This window comes from Temnothorax nylanderi, unplaced genomic scaffold, assembly GCF_030848795.1.
Source record: "Temnothorax nylanderi isolate EJ_2023f unplaced genomic scaffold, tnyl_v1.0 TNYL_tig0934_pilon, whole genome shotgun sequence".
NCBI classification, from domain to species: Eukaryota; Metazoa; Arthropoda; class Insecta; order Hymenoptera; family Formicidae; genus Temnothorax; species Temnothorax nylanderi.
Window position 1 is genome coordinate 15,251 of NW_027249996.1, and position 13,959 is coordinate 29,209.

Sequence of the window (13,959 nt, forward strand, 5' to 3'; positions counted from 1 at the left end):
GACCTCTTCCTCTTCGAGTCTCCTGTTACGGCCTCTTCCGAGGGAAAGCTGGCCAGGCTCGTCCCCCCTCGCCGGCTCCAGGACGACTCCTCTCAAAACCCGCTTCCAGTCCCGGCATAGACCCCTTCTTGTTCCCGGCGCTGACTCCTCTTGAAAATCTTCGGACATGGGGGGGGGGAATACTTCCGTGGACCCTGCGTCTTGCAAGACTCCCCAGTCCCCGCCTCGGCATTCGCCCTACGTCCCACGGGAAAACCACGGTCAAAAACCGTGGGCGAGGCGGTCTTCTTTATAAAAACTTCAGACGATCTCGTTGCCTCAGACACCTTCATCCGGGTCAAAAGTTCTTTCGCTCTTTCCTGCGAAAACAAACATTAAACGCAGTAACTCACACCAAAACACACAAAAACACATAAAAAAACACAAAAACGAGTTATTTTTTTAACACCATTTTATTCCCTACTATTCCTCTCCCTCTTTTTTTCCATTATTCTCTTTTTGTTCACCCAAAATAGGATTTGCTGTTTCACTAGTTCCCCCATTTTTATTGAAAAACTTTCCATCTCTATTTCTTTCCCCAAAGCTTTCGCCCTGAATAGCTTTGACCGCCTTCGCCCTTTCCACCGCGATCTTTAATGAAGTGATCCCTTCCAATTGTAAAGTTCTCTTGACAAACCCATCAAACGAAGCGGAAACGAACTGTGAGCAAGCAATCTTATCCCGCACGGCATAAGTGCATTCGGGATAGGCCAGGCGCGAGAGCCTTTCAAGATCGGAGCCCAGCGCTGCGTATTCCTCCCCGAATTTTTGTTTCCTATTGGTAAAAAGAGAGTAATAATTTTGTGAGAGGTGCCCCTCTCCGAAACGCAGCTCGAGCTTTTCAGTGAGCTCCGCAAATGTGAGAGATTCGATTCCATCGGCGCATGATTCGAGAAGTGATCGCGCCTTCCCGCGCAGACACGATGCCAACACGACTGCCTTTTCCGCCTCGGTTCACAGATTCGCGCGCGCGATTAAAAGAAATTGCGCTAAGAATTCGCGAAGCGGCGCCGTCCCGTCAAACGTGTCCGGCTTCAACTTCAAATCGCGCGACGTCTCACTCGAACTTCCACACGCGGTGCGCCCCGCACACGAGCCCTCGCCCACGCCCATCACACGCAGCGGCTCGACCGAATTTCCGCACGCGGCGCGCCCCGCACACGCGCCTTCACCCGAGCCTATCTCACGCGTCGCCTCATTCGAAATTTCGCCGCGAGAAACATTATTGGAAGGACTTAGCTGATGTACGGCGAGTTGCTCCTGGAGACGTGCCACCGCAGCGTCGCGTTCCTTCAAACGAGCCTCCAACTCGCTGCGGAAAAGCTGTTGCTCCTGCTGCTCCAGCCGCCGCTCCTGGCGCAGCTTTTGAAGCTCCAAGTAGACAGCTTCGAAAGCGCCCGTCTCAGCCTCCGTCGCCCCCGCATCCTGCGGATGGGTCGCGCCCGCCTCCGTTGCCGTCGACGCCGCGGCCTGCGAACGGGTTCTCGGCGGGGTGTGCGTGGTCGTCATCCTGTCCGGAATACTTTTATCCCGGACGAGCCCCCAAAATGTTGCGCTCCGCGCGACGCTCTATCACACACTCACACTCTCGCACTCACACTCCCGACGCTCGCGGAAATAAAGGAGACACACTGCGGATGTAAAGGAAAACAATCTCAATATTTATTAACGTCGCGATACAGGAGAGCGTGGACACACGTCCGATCGGTCCAGCAGCTCAAGACAAAATCCGTCAGCTGTTCCGTTAAATCAATAAATCAATAAATCAAAGAGTCCCGTTGTCAAGGGACGTGCTTCGGCTTGAAGCTTCTCCGGAACCAAATTCAGCCCACAAACGGGCGTCCAGCACGGGCGCAACAATATATATATTGGGTCAAAAAAAAAAAATATATATATATACTCACACACACACACACGGAAATTAATATACGGCTGTCAAAGATCTAAGCTTGGATCGTATGGCTTTGATTCTAATTTGATTGTATATCGTAACGGTCCTATTTCTCTTATTATTATGATTTATTAGCATTTTAAAAAATGTTTTTTTTGTTACAGTAAATATACATCTTTTCGTAGCATACAATTAAGAAACTTAGGCAAACAATCAGATTCTAATAAAATATCCTTCCCGTGATGCAACATTCGGTAGAAATCATGAATAGCTTAGCGGTATTAGATAACAATCTGCACTTCAATATGTCTCTCAATGAGAGGTATAAACTCTACTAATGCCATATAACTCCAAATATAAAAATACTGTAGACGACTGGTTAAGAACACCAGGAACCGAACGGACTACACTATAAATCCAAGTGTGTTATTTCTACACGCATAAACGTTTAAAAATGACACATTTGACTGAAGCTCGTTTTACATGTTTTGTTGCGTGTTAAATTAACACGTTTAATCATATTAATACATTCAACCATGTTAAATGACGTCATTTAAAACGGCAAAAAATATGTAAGAAAAGCTTCAGTTAAAATAACACATTTGGATTTGCTGTGTATTAGTTAATTCTTAAAAAGGATCTATTAATATCAGTTTATCTAACAATAAGACTAAATATTAGAACGAGAAAAAGTGTAATAATATATTCCGAATATGTCAAATATTTACTCCTTGCACTTTCAACTTATAAGTAGAGTACATATGTTTATGCGCTATGCAAATTTGTCTGGATTGACCTTAAAAAAGCAGCGCCAAGTTTTTTACAAGAAAAATTTATTTATTTTATTTTAATTAAATATTTTTATTTTATAATGTTACCTCTTTAATTCTTTGTAATTAAAATGATTCTTTGTAATATTATAATTTTACCAAGAAGAATTAAAACTACTACCATTTGGGTTGATAGAAAGACTCTCAGGAATACAAAGATACATACCACTTGGGTTGAGTTAGGTAACACAATTTTGTTTTATTTTTTAAGAGTAGTTGCACTACAATTATTTTTCAAAGCAATATATATATTCTTTTTGTAGTTGGCGTAATTTAAAGATTTCATATATTTTTTTGAAATAACATATCACTTAGGTTGAGTTAGGTAACGCAATTTTGTGATATAATTTTGTTAAGGAGAAATAAGGCTACTACCACTTAGGTTGGTACGTATCACTTGGATTGAGTTTGGTAACGCAATTTTGTGATATAATAATCTCTTTGCAATTGGCGCAATTTAATTTAAAGATTTCATATCTTTTTTTGAAATACATGTCACTTGAGTTAAGTTAGGTAATATAATTTTGTGAAGGAGAAATTAAATATTACACATTTTTTTTTAAATACATGTTACTTGAGTTAAGTTAGGTAACATAATTTTGTGAAGAAGAAATAAAGCTATCATTTAGATTGGATTTTTGAATTTACAAAATACATTGCGTGTACTTGGCGCCTTTTTTTACCTTTTTTGAAAAAGGTAATTTTGTACTGATATCACCCATTTTTTAGTGTTAAGCAAGGATCTATAAAAAATTTTTATTTTTTATTTTTTAATTATTCACGAAATTAGCAATAACAACAAATTAAATTTTTATTGAATTAGCAAATTAGTAATTCGTTACAAAAAATTACTATTTACATAAATTTACTATTTACAAAAATTAATAATATTTAAGTAAAAGTAAATTATACATTTCTCACAAAAATTAAAGGAACACTAAATTTATCTTTAAAAACAAAATTCAAGCAGCTGTAACTTTGTTAAAAATGAACGAAGTTTAAATTTAAAGCTTAAAACCTCTACTTTCGAAAGATATATTGTGTGTGTGTGTGTGTGTGTGTGTGTGTGTGTACGTCGTAGATTTACTTCTTTTGAACGGCGCGTGCGAGAACGTGAGAAGTGTGAGAGTGTGGGGTGAGACACAGAGAGTGAGAGATTAGCTGTAATTAATAAAATAAAATAGCACGAATAAAAGACGTCAATATTTCAGTAAGAAATACTTTTATTGTATTGTTTATTGCACTACCTAATGTACTGTCCGTTAGAGTACTTCATTGTATCTCTCGCGAGCTTACCGATTATTAATATCGAGTCGCTGCAAGCGCTTGGACACTTCGATAAGATTAAAGCGATCACAGACAGAAGCATTCCGGTAAACGAAACGCCGCGAACACCCCAATAGATACAGAGGCTAATACTTCTTTTCTTTTTTTTTAAGGATTTCTAATGATATCCGTACCGCACGTAGGGCATTCCCGTCATTGCGAAACCGTTTCACGACTCGGAGGCTGCAAATGTAGCGAGTCGAGTTTGTAACGCAAGCTCCGTGTCCCAATTCGTTCTAGATGCGCTCCTCTCTACCTAATGTAATACATTACTCGCGTAAAGTATCGCGCAATTGTAATTGTACGTTATAATAAATGTAGTACAAATAGAGAATATACCGCGCGCGCGTGATGTAAAATTGTAAGAGTAGACCTAAAAGGTAGTAAAATCGTAAAACGTAAATATCGTAGAAAAGTTTCGCGAAAAAGCAAAGGCTCGTTCCAAAACAATAGCGGAAGGCTTATGAAATAGAATAAAAAGAAAAGATGATAAAAAATTTCTCATACACATTCTCCGTTAAGCTCTGATATTTGTATGATTCTTCGTCCTTATGTTAGTTCGTCTATCGATTATCTGTCAGTAAGAAAGCATTTATACTTCTAGTAGACCGTCGTGTTATAGTTCTGAAGGCACTGTTCAAAAGTTTATTACATTTCTTGGAATAACGGGTCTTCGCAAAACACCTCTTCGAATGGTGCGACAAGGAGAGTCGTTATAAACATCGACATGACCATTGCACACGCCTCCTTCGGTCTATATCACAAAATTCAAAATAGAGTAGTCTCAACTTGACAGCCTGTGCCACAATGCCAATGCCGTATTTGTCGGGTCTGTGATCGGTTAGGAATTATCGTGAGCTAGCAAAAATCGATGGTCAGAATTCAGGCTTATGATACGCAATGGCCGGTGCATTTCCATTAATTATGTCATATCAATATCGTATCATTATAATATTACACAAACGCTTATTAATTTAGAGGCACATTGCTAAGGGTCTCGGTTTTTTTTCTTTTCAAGTTGCTCCCTACATTAATGAACTTATGACAATTAGCTAATTACGATTATTCAATACGACAGCGATTTGCCATACGATATTGGAAATTGTACAAAGATTCGGAGGATGCAATAGTATTTGAAAATATTGCTTTGTACATATATATATATATATATATATATATATATATATATGTATATTCTATATATATATATATAGAAGAGAGAAGTGTGTGTGACGAACGAACGGTGGATATCTTTCTTGAAAAGAACATCAATGTGTGTCAAGGTAGTTTAAAGACAATATTTGAGCTCGGAATTTCTTAAAATTAAGCGTAAAAAAATGTCATGTACATAAAAATAATAAGACAACTCTCTACAGATGCTATAACGATCCCGGATTTCCTTACCTAAGCAGGAAAACTTTGGCTACTGCTACACGCTATTTGTACTTCGGCGAAAAAGAGCCGAATTTACGATTCTTGCTAAGGACACCGATTGCGCATTTAGAAGATTTAGAAGAAAAAAGAACGGTACGCAGCACACACAGTACCTAAACCAGCAACAGATCATTTATATGTTCAAGAAGACCTTAACAGTACTATATATGCTCACGCTTTAATAAATCTGAATTCTACGCACAACGATTGTAATGTCAGAGAAGCATTCACTGTACTCAGAGAGTGTACTTTTTGCCGGAATGTTTAAACGTGATATATTTTCTTTTTATATTCACACACAGCACTGGACTATTTGCGTTATTCGCGCTCATAAATTATTTAAAAGCTCTTAGTCTTTTGAACATTAAAGTCCAGAATGCTGCTCTGAGATATGAATGCTCTACAGAATGTACATAGTAGACAGCAAAAGCGTCTAGACCACAGAATGTTCACATTCGCTCTGATGCAAAATATCGTTTTCTTTTTTTTTTTCGAGCTACAAAAATCAGGCTGATGCAATGGCAGATACTATGTAGATATATAAAAGTTAGCTTTACAACATGTAAAACCTGATAAAGTTCTTAAAAAATCTAAAGAACATTCCCTGAATAAGATCAATCACACGACAATTCAGTCCTCTCTAAGTATCGTACTTTAATCGTAGAACGCATCAAATAATTTCTTTTAAGGGAATCAAAATTTTCTAGAGTAATATGTATAATCAGTGATATATTCTCATGAATGTGTGGGTCTGTCATGGTACCAGCCTGGATCCGGCCGATCAAATCATGTGATTCCGTAGAGTCTAGACACAGACATTTCTCTTCCGCATCCGTACAGAAGAGCCACTAAGATAGATCACAAAAAGTACGGAGTGGGCGTTAGAGGTGGGATTACTCTCTCGGAATCAGGCACTGCCTGGAACAGCACGGGTGATCTCTGATCCACTGTCGTGAACTGCATGATACTAGTCTATGTTACCACATCGATAACAATAATTTGGGGCCGACCACACTGTGACGAGTTTGTCATTAAACATGTACCTATAACCTGCATGATAAAAATATGCGTCATCAATACATACTTCCGAGATTAAAAAAATCTACGACAGAAATATTTGAGCAAAGACATACCTTCCTGAATTAATTGGTGCGCCCTACAGATGAGTTTAAGATCATTCACTTCCATGAACATGTAAGTCACTTTGCTGCCAAACAGCCAGCCTGCACCACGCGGACTCTGTCCATGTTTCTACATCTTCTGGATCTGACCAGACCAAATCACAGAAAGCACCTGTAATATGGCAATTAAGCAACGATATTTTATTATTATTGTACAATAACAGTAAATATCCAGTCATGTAACTTTTAAATTATTATGTAACTTTTGCAATGACATATCACTTTATACAATTAATACCTTTGTGTGGAATCTCTTGATTCCGTTCAATCGTTCTAATTTGATCTAGTGTTCTAATAGCTGGAGACAATCCACCGTGTACACAAAGAACCTGTTCATCAATTAACTAAAACAGAATTTTATTCGAGCGTAATCAAAAGTGAAGTTATAAAAAATCTTTTATACAAATACTCACGGCAGCAACTGTGAGCAAGTCAAATACCCTACAACAGTACTTCCACGCATTAGCATTGCCGTACTTGTTTTGGCATTCATCTAGAACAGAAAATGAAGAGACCAATGAAATCAAAGCTTCATTATACACAAATGTAAAAAAAAGCCCAGAAAAGAAAGTATCGTTGCGCACTTACCGTAAAATCCATAAACGTGTGTGATTTGTCTAGATTCGTGATTACCGCGTAGTAACGTTATCCTGTCGGACCATTTAGCTGTGTGAGCAGACGAGTAAACGTTTCTAAGCTATAGTAGCCCCGATCGACAAAATCTCCCAGGAATATGTAATTTGTATCTGGCACGGGGCCACCGTTACGAAACAGTTCCTCTAAATCATAGAACTGTAACAGCACAAAAACATGAACAATCTGATGTATATTAATAAATATCACGATTGTGTACAAATAACTATACAGCTACAGAATATTAAAATCGAAAAGTTGTGAGGCAATAGATAATGGAAGACTAATATTGTTGCGACGCTAATTCGGAAGATTAAAATCCGCTAAAACTTTACGTCGATCCCGTAGCGGTGAGCAAGGATGCTCCGACTTTGAGGTTAGTACAACATTCATCGCACGATACTGTTATAATTGCAAATCGGAAACGTACCTCGAGTCCAGCTCTTCTGCGATCAACGAAGTCGGGATCGAACGTGTCAGTCGTCACTTTCTGCCAAGCGTAGAGAACCTTCTTTTCCGGCAGCGGTGGTAACACGATGTAGGGATACGAAATCTCCAGAAAGCAATTCAAATTCAGTATATCGCCGGCACGATTACGGTGTTACTGCCGTTTCGCGTACGCGCGTATGCGCGCGTTGTCGCACCTTACCTCGCGACAGCGTGCGGCTCGTGCAAACGTTAACGCGCGGCCGCAATCACGCTGCAGAAACGCCTCGTGTGAACAGGCTCCTTGATCTCAGTATCAGCTCCCTGCCGTCAATATATAATATAGGTTAACCTGTATGTAAACACTCACGTAAACGTAGTAAAGTAAACAGTATAAAATAAGTAACAGTAATATATAGAATAAGATAATTATAGGATAATTACATAAAACAATTACCTTGAATTAATCGTCGCGTCGCGTAAAGAGTCACGGTCGGTCTCGCTCCGCGCGTACTACCGTATCTCTCGAGATAGGTTAACTGACTGATGTGTGACAGCGCGCTAAACGCACTATCTGCACTCGCGCAGTACACAGTGTACACACACGTATAATGTGCATATCGAAACTGGCGATACTAGCACCGCCCTGGTGTCGAAAAAGTGAAAAGGACGCGACTCCAGCCAATGAAATGATGGCATGGCATGAGAGACGGTCGACGTAGAAGTAGAAGTAGTATCTTAAAAATAAATTTTCACATTTGGACTTTGCGTCGCAATATTTCCGCTCGTAGGGCACGTAGCGGAATATTATAAGAGAAACCCCCCCCAAATCGACCCAAGCTATCGATCAAGCCTACTTAAAACTTGATCCGTTCACTCGTTATATGAGATCTCAACATCTCGAGTACTCGCAACTCGTCGCGTCGCGTAAAAGAGTCACGGTCGGTCTCGCTCCGCGTGTACTTGGCGCGAGACACTACCGTGTCTCTTGATATTTACAAAATATTTAACGTATATATTTTTAAAATATTTTAATCTTTTGACGTAGAACTACGTCTTTCTCCGCGGTAGGGGGGGTATCCACGGATGCAACGATGTAACGCGACGATGCAACGAAAACATGTCACACTTTGAACGTTTATATCTTCGAAACTAATGATCGTAGAATAATAAATGACATCTCATTTTAAAGCTTAAGAAGTCTCATTTATGATAAAACAAGACTGAACTTTCTATTTGTTACCGTTTCGATATAGTAGCGTTAGAAAGTTTAACTAAATTTCTTGTAGATGCAACGAAAACATGTCACACTTTGAACGTTTAGATCTTCTAAACTAATAATCGTAGAGTAATAATTGACTTCTCATTTTAAAGCTTAAGAAGTCCCATTTACGATAAAACAAGTCCGAACTCTCTATTTGTTACCGTTTCGATATAGTAGCGTTATAAAGTTTAGCTAAATTTCTTGTAGATGCAACGAAAACATGTCACACTTTGAACGTTTAGATCTTCGAAACTAATAATCGTAGAGTAATAATTGACATCTCAATTATTTTAAAGCTTAAGAAGTCCCATTTATGATAAAACAAGTCCGAACTCTCTATTTCTTACCGTTTAGATATTTAAACCGGTTGCGTATTTTTTTTTCTTGCAACGTTTTCCGCGAACTACTCATTTGTTAATAAACCGAATTTTAAAGAATTATATATGAAACAGGGGTAGAATTTTCCGGGAATGGCGGTGGTGGGGTTAATTTTTCGATACCGATTTTTTTTAAACCGGTTGCGTGGTTTTCTTTCTTGCAACGTTTTCCGCGAACTACTTATTTGTTAATAGACCGAATTTTAAAGAATTATATATGAAACAGGGGTAGAATTTTCCGGGAATGGCGGTGGTGGGGTTAATTTTTTGATACCGATTTTTTTTAAACTGGTTGCGTATTTTTAGTTTTCGATGCCAATTTTAGTAAAATTGCTAATAATGAAGGGGTTATCGATTTTTATCTAAAAAAGATAGAAATCGGTAACATCCCTTTTGGAGACTTTATAGACTTTAGAGAGAAAATGAGACTATATAAGCTATCGAATGACAACTTATGGGTTAATTTTTCGATACGGGTTAATACGGGTTAATTTTTCGATACCGATTTTTTTTAAACCGGTTGTGTAGTTTTTTGTTATATTTTCGAAAATAATAATTGTAGAGTAATAAATAAGTTGTTATTAGTGTTAAGTATAAATTTCTTGCAGAAATCGGTAACCCCTTCCCCGATTCTTGCCAAAGTAAATCGGTTACCCCTTTAACGATCTTCGCCAAATTCAATACCAACCTTCCTTTAATGATGATATATAAGAATACATGTATAACTTATACTTTATTTAAGCATAAATCGGTATCCTCTTTACCCTATTTTTATGAAATCAGTATTAAAATTTTTTTAGAAAACAAAGCTAAATTTAAAAAAAAATAAACGGGCACAGTAACAAATGTGCCGCAAACAACGTAGAACTACGTCAACTGTCACTATTTCATGTTAAAGTATCCAGCGAAGGAAAGTAGACGTAGGGCTACGTGTGTCAACTGTCTTTCGTTAAATAATAGTGACAGTTGACGTAGCCCTACGTCTACTTTCCTTCGCTGAATACTTTAACATGAAATAGTGACAGTTGACGTAGTTCTACGTTTGTAACGATGCACCCCTAAAATGCATCGTTCCGGCCTAACACCTTGCCGATGCCGCCCGGCCGACCATCCGCCGGACGAGGAACGGGCACGGTGTGCCCACCTTATTTTAAACGCTTAGCATGTAATATTAGGAAGTCCGCGAACGACTTACCGCGGCAACCGCCTCGAAACGCCGAGCGGTGCCGACAGCGACCGAAGACCGCCGAACGCAGTCGCGGCGTCGCGGTCGGGACGCCGTAACTACCGACCATCCCGCCGCACCGTCCCGGCGCTCGCGATTGCCGCCGCTACCCCCGCCACTGCGTAACGCCACCGCGACGTGTATATAAGGCGAGCATTTGCTAGGCGATGTGCGATTTCCTAATCAACGTTCCGACCGACCGCACCGATCCTGAATTCCCGCATCTCTCTAGCAAGTCAGCACGAGGGTAGAGCGCCTTCCGGCACTCTCTGTCTTCGCCGAGCGATTCTCGATAGACGACCAGCTTTCTTACACAACGCGTCCGCTAGTCAGAACGAAGGTAGAGCGCCTCCGGCACTCTCTGTCTTCGCCGAGCGATTCTCGATAGACAACCAGCTTTCTTACACCACGCACCCGCTAGAACGAAGGTAGAGAGCCTCTGGCATACTCTGTCTTCACCGAGCGCTTCTCGATACACGACCGGCTTCCTTGCACACGGAGTTATCCGAACGGGGGCAGAGCGCTTCTCTGCCTCCACCGAGCGCTTCTCGCCGGATACCGCCCCGTCTCTAGACGCTTGTAGCCTGCCTCGGGGGTAGAGCCCCCGTACTCTGCCTCCACCGAGCGCTTCTCGGTGGCCGGACTCGCGCTAGAGTTATCCTGCCGCCTAACGCGTCGAATTACCGCGATCTTGTCGCCGTATCCGCGCCCCGTGCGCACCGCGCTTTACTTCGCGCCGCCCGCGGCACGCCGATCATCGTATCTCGCGCACCCCGAACCATTATAAAATATCGTGAGCATTTGTTATCGAATAAAATCTTGTTCCTTTGTTACACCTGGGAATACGCTTCATTTTGCCAACCTCGCCTCACGCCTGTTCCTCCGCGCCTCCTTCGAACCCCGCCCAGCCGCGAGCTAGATCCGCGTTTCGAAGCCAGGTTGTTTTACGTTGTTTGCGGCACAGTTGTTACTGTGCCCGTTTATCTATCTTATAAATATTTTAAAAATATTTTAAAAATATTTTAAATATATTTTAAAAATATTTTAAATATATTTTAAAAATATTTTGTGCTGTCTGGGAAGATGTCATTAACCAACTTAAGATGTCATTAACCAATCACAGAGCCGTATTAGCATCTTAAAACATTACTTAAGACAGTCTTGAAATAAGAACTTACTATATGAACAAGTTTGGTAAATGGACAGCGACAGATATAAGGTCATCGCATTCACTTCAAGCTATTTGGACTGAAAATGGTGACGACAATCGTTCAGCTGATCAGCCAAAAAATATAATGTTTGATTTTTAGGTAAATGTTAATGTTAATGTTTAAAAGTTTAGGCTGTTTAAAAGTTAGGTTAAGTTAAGTAAAACCATACATACTCACTGAGGCAAAAATGGCTTCTTCTTCTTCTTCTGGTTTATGGCACAAAAGTTCCTTCACGGATAGCATCGGCCATTATTCAATTCGTCTGTGGGCTTCAACTGCGTAGTATGGTAGGAACTGATGCAATTAAATTTTTCTTCAAACTCGAGAATGTGTATATGTTTGTTCGTATGTATAATTGTGTGTGTATGTCCGCGGTGTGTGTGTCGGGAACTCGGGTTGATGCCGTAGGTTCGTTAAGCCCAAGGAACTGCGCGGATCACTTCTCCCTGCGGCCCGTCAATCCGTCACCAAAAGACCAGGCAAAAATGGCGATTATGCGACGCTGACGCCGCGTCCATTTACCGACCTTGACTATAAATATACCAGACACATATGTGCAACACCGGATATGCCTTCACTTTGTGGTGTGCGTTGGCAGCATGTGGAGGAGATGCGCTGGGCCTGTATTCCGTTCCTACCTACCGATAACTGTCGGATTGATAAGCGTCGTTGCGCAGGTTTTTCGTATCGTGTAGAAGCTGCGCCGACACCGTTAGCGGCACTGATGACGAACAGAATATGGCCCCTGGGGTATGCGCTATAGCAGCGCATCCCCTCCACATCCTGCCAACGCACACCAAAGCGAAGGTACATTCGTGTGTTGTCGAGCGTCCCGAATGTTTCTGAGTTTAACCGTACGCGGACAATATACATAGGTATATATATATATATTATCCGTGAAAATTCAAATTTATAATAGATTTATTTTGATTTTCATAGGTCTTCGAAGCGGCTTAGGACACTGAAATTATTAATATCATTTAAATTATAAATAAATGACAATTATGTTCAACAAAAACCAGTATATGAAAAAGACATATACTATATTATACATACTATATAATAAATTAGAAAGAAAGTCACTTATAATTAATATAATAAAAGAATAAGATACAAAATAAATATAGAATAAATGTAAAATAAATACTAAATAAATGTTAACAAAATTCAATAAGAGCAAATGTGATATAAATATAAAATAATTTTTCTACATTGTAATTATACAGGGTGTTCCGAAATTCGAGGGTAATAAGATTGCAGCATGAAAGTTTGTACAAAATTAAGTAATAAAAGTGCATGCCATTTTTTTCATAAAATAGTTTCTTAAGGGGTAACACCACTCTAGAAGCAGAAAAAAAGGCCTAACTTTGACAATTTATTTTAGGAGTATGAAAAAAGGGATATGATTTCTTTTCAGAGGGTTTATTTAACACATATTGAAGTACGAAAAAAAATTTTTTTATTATCATTTTTATACAAAATGGCGGCGACAAAGCCCATCTTCAAAATCGTCTAACGCCTAAACGGGCGGACAGATTTCTCGAAAACTATAAGACCTGGAACAAAAAACGAAAAAAATTTATAATCTATATACTATTGGCTTTGGAACCACGTAGCCGTTTTTCGATTGAATAAAAACTTTTTTTTTATAAACAATTTACTGCTTATTTTTTGGCTAAAAAATCGATTTTTTTCTTCAAAAGTGCGCCATTTCTACAAAATTGGAGCCCTACGTGGTTCCAAAGCCAATAGTATATAGATTATAAATTTTTTTCGTTTTTTGTTCCAGGTCTTATAGTTTTCGAGAAATCTGTCCGCCCGTTTAGACGTTGACGATTTTGAAGATGGGCTCTGTCGCCGCCATTTTGTATGAAAATGATAATAAAAAAATTTTTTTTCGTACTTCAATATGTGTTAAATAAACCCTCTAAAAAGAAATCATATCCCTTTTTTCATACTCCTAAAATAAATTATCAAAGTTATTTTTTTTTCTGCTTCTAGAGTGGTGTTACCCCTTAAGTATAAAGGTTTAAAGTATAACAAATCGTAAGCATTGGATAAAAAGTCATCTGTTCATATGTCGAATCGTGCGTGTGTCATCGTATTAGATGTCGAACACTTC

At 39.5% G+C, this 13,959-nt stretch overlaps 2 long non-coding RNA genes across 5 annotated transcripts; both read right to left on the reverse strand.

Annotated features, from left to right (window-relative positions):
• Positions 1-3,965: 3,965 nt before the first annotated feature.
• LOC139785999 (uncharacterized) lies at positions 3,966-7,362 on the reverse strand. Of its 2 annotated transcripts, none has more exons than XR_011722147.1 (5): positions 7,335-7,362; positions 7,115-7,194; positions 6,940-7,045; positions 6,654-6,813; positions 3,966-6,570 (listed from the first exon to the last, which is right to left on the reverse strand). It is a non-coding gene; the product is annotated as an uncharacterized lncRNA (long non-coding RNA). The 2 variants fall into 2 exon arrangements; XR_011722146.1 differs by lacking the exon at positions 7,335-7,362 and adding an exon at positions 7,290-7,320.
• A 13-nt stretch (positions 7,363-7,375) lies between these two features.
• Positions 7,376-8,751, reverse strand: LOC139786000 (uncharacterized). 3 transcript variants are annotated; one of them, XR_011722150.1, is made up of 4 exons: positions 8,218-8,751; positions 7,984-8,084; positions 7,765-7,887; positions 7,376-7,493 (listed from the first exon to the last, which is right to left on the reverse strand). It is a non-coding gene; the product is annotated as an uncharacterized lncRNA (long non-coding RNA). The 3 variants fall into 3 exon arrangements; XR_011722148.1 differs by having other exon boundaries at positions 7,765-8,084; XR_011722149.1 differs by having other exon boundaries at positions 7,765-8,112.
• Between the last annotated feature and the right edge of the window lie 5,208 nt (positions 8,752-13,959).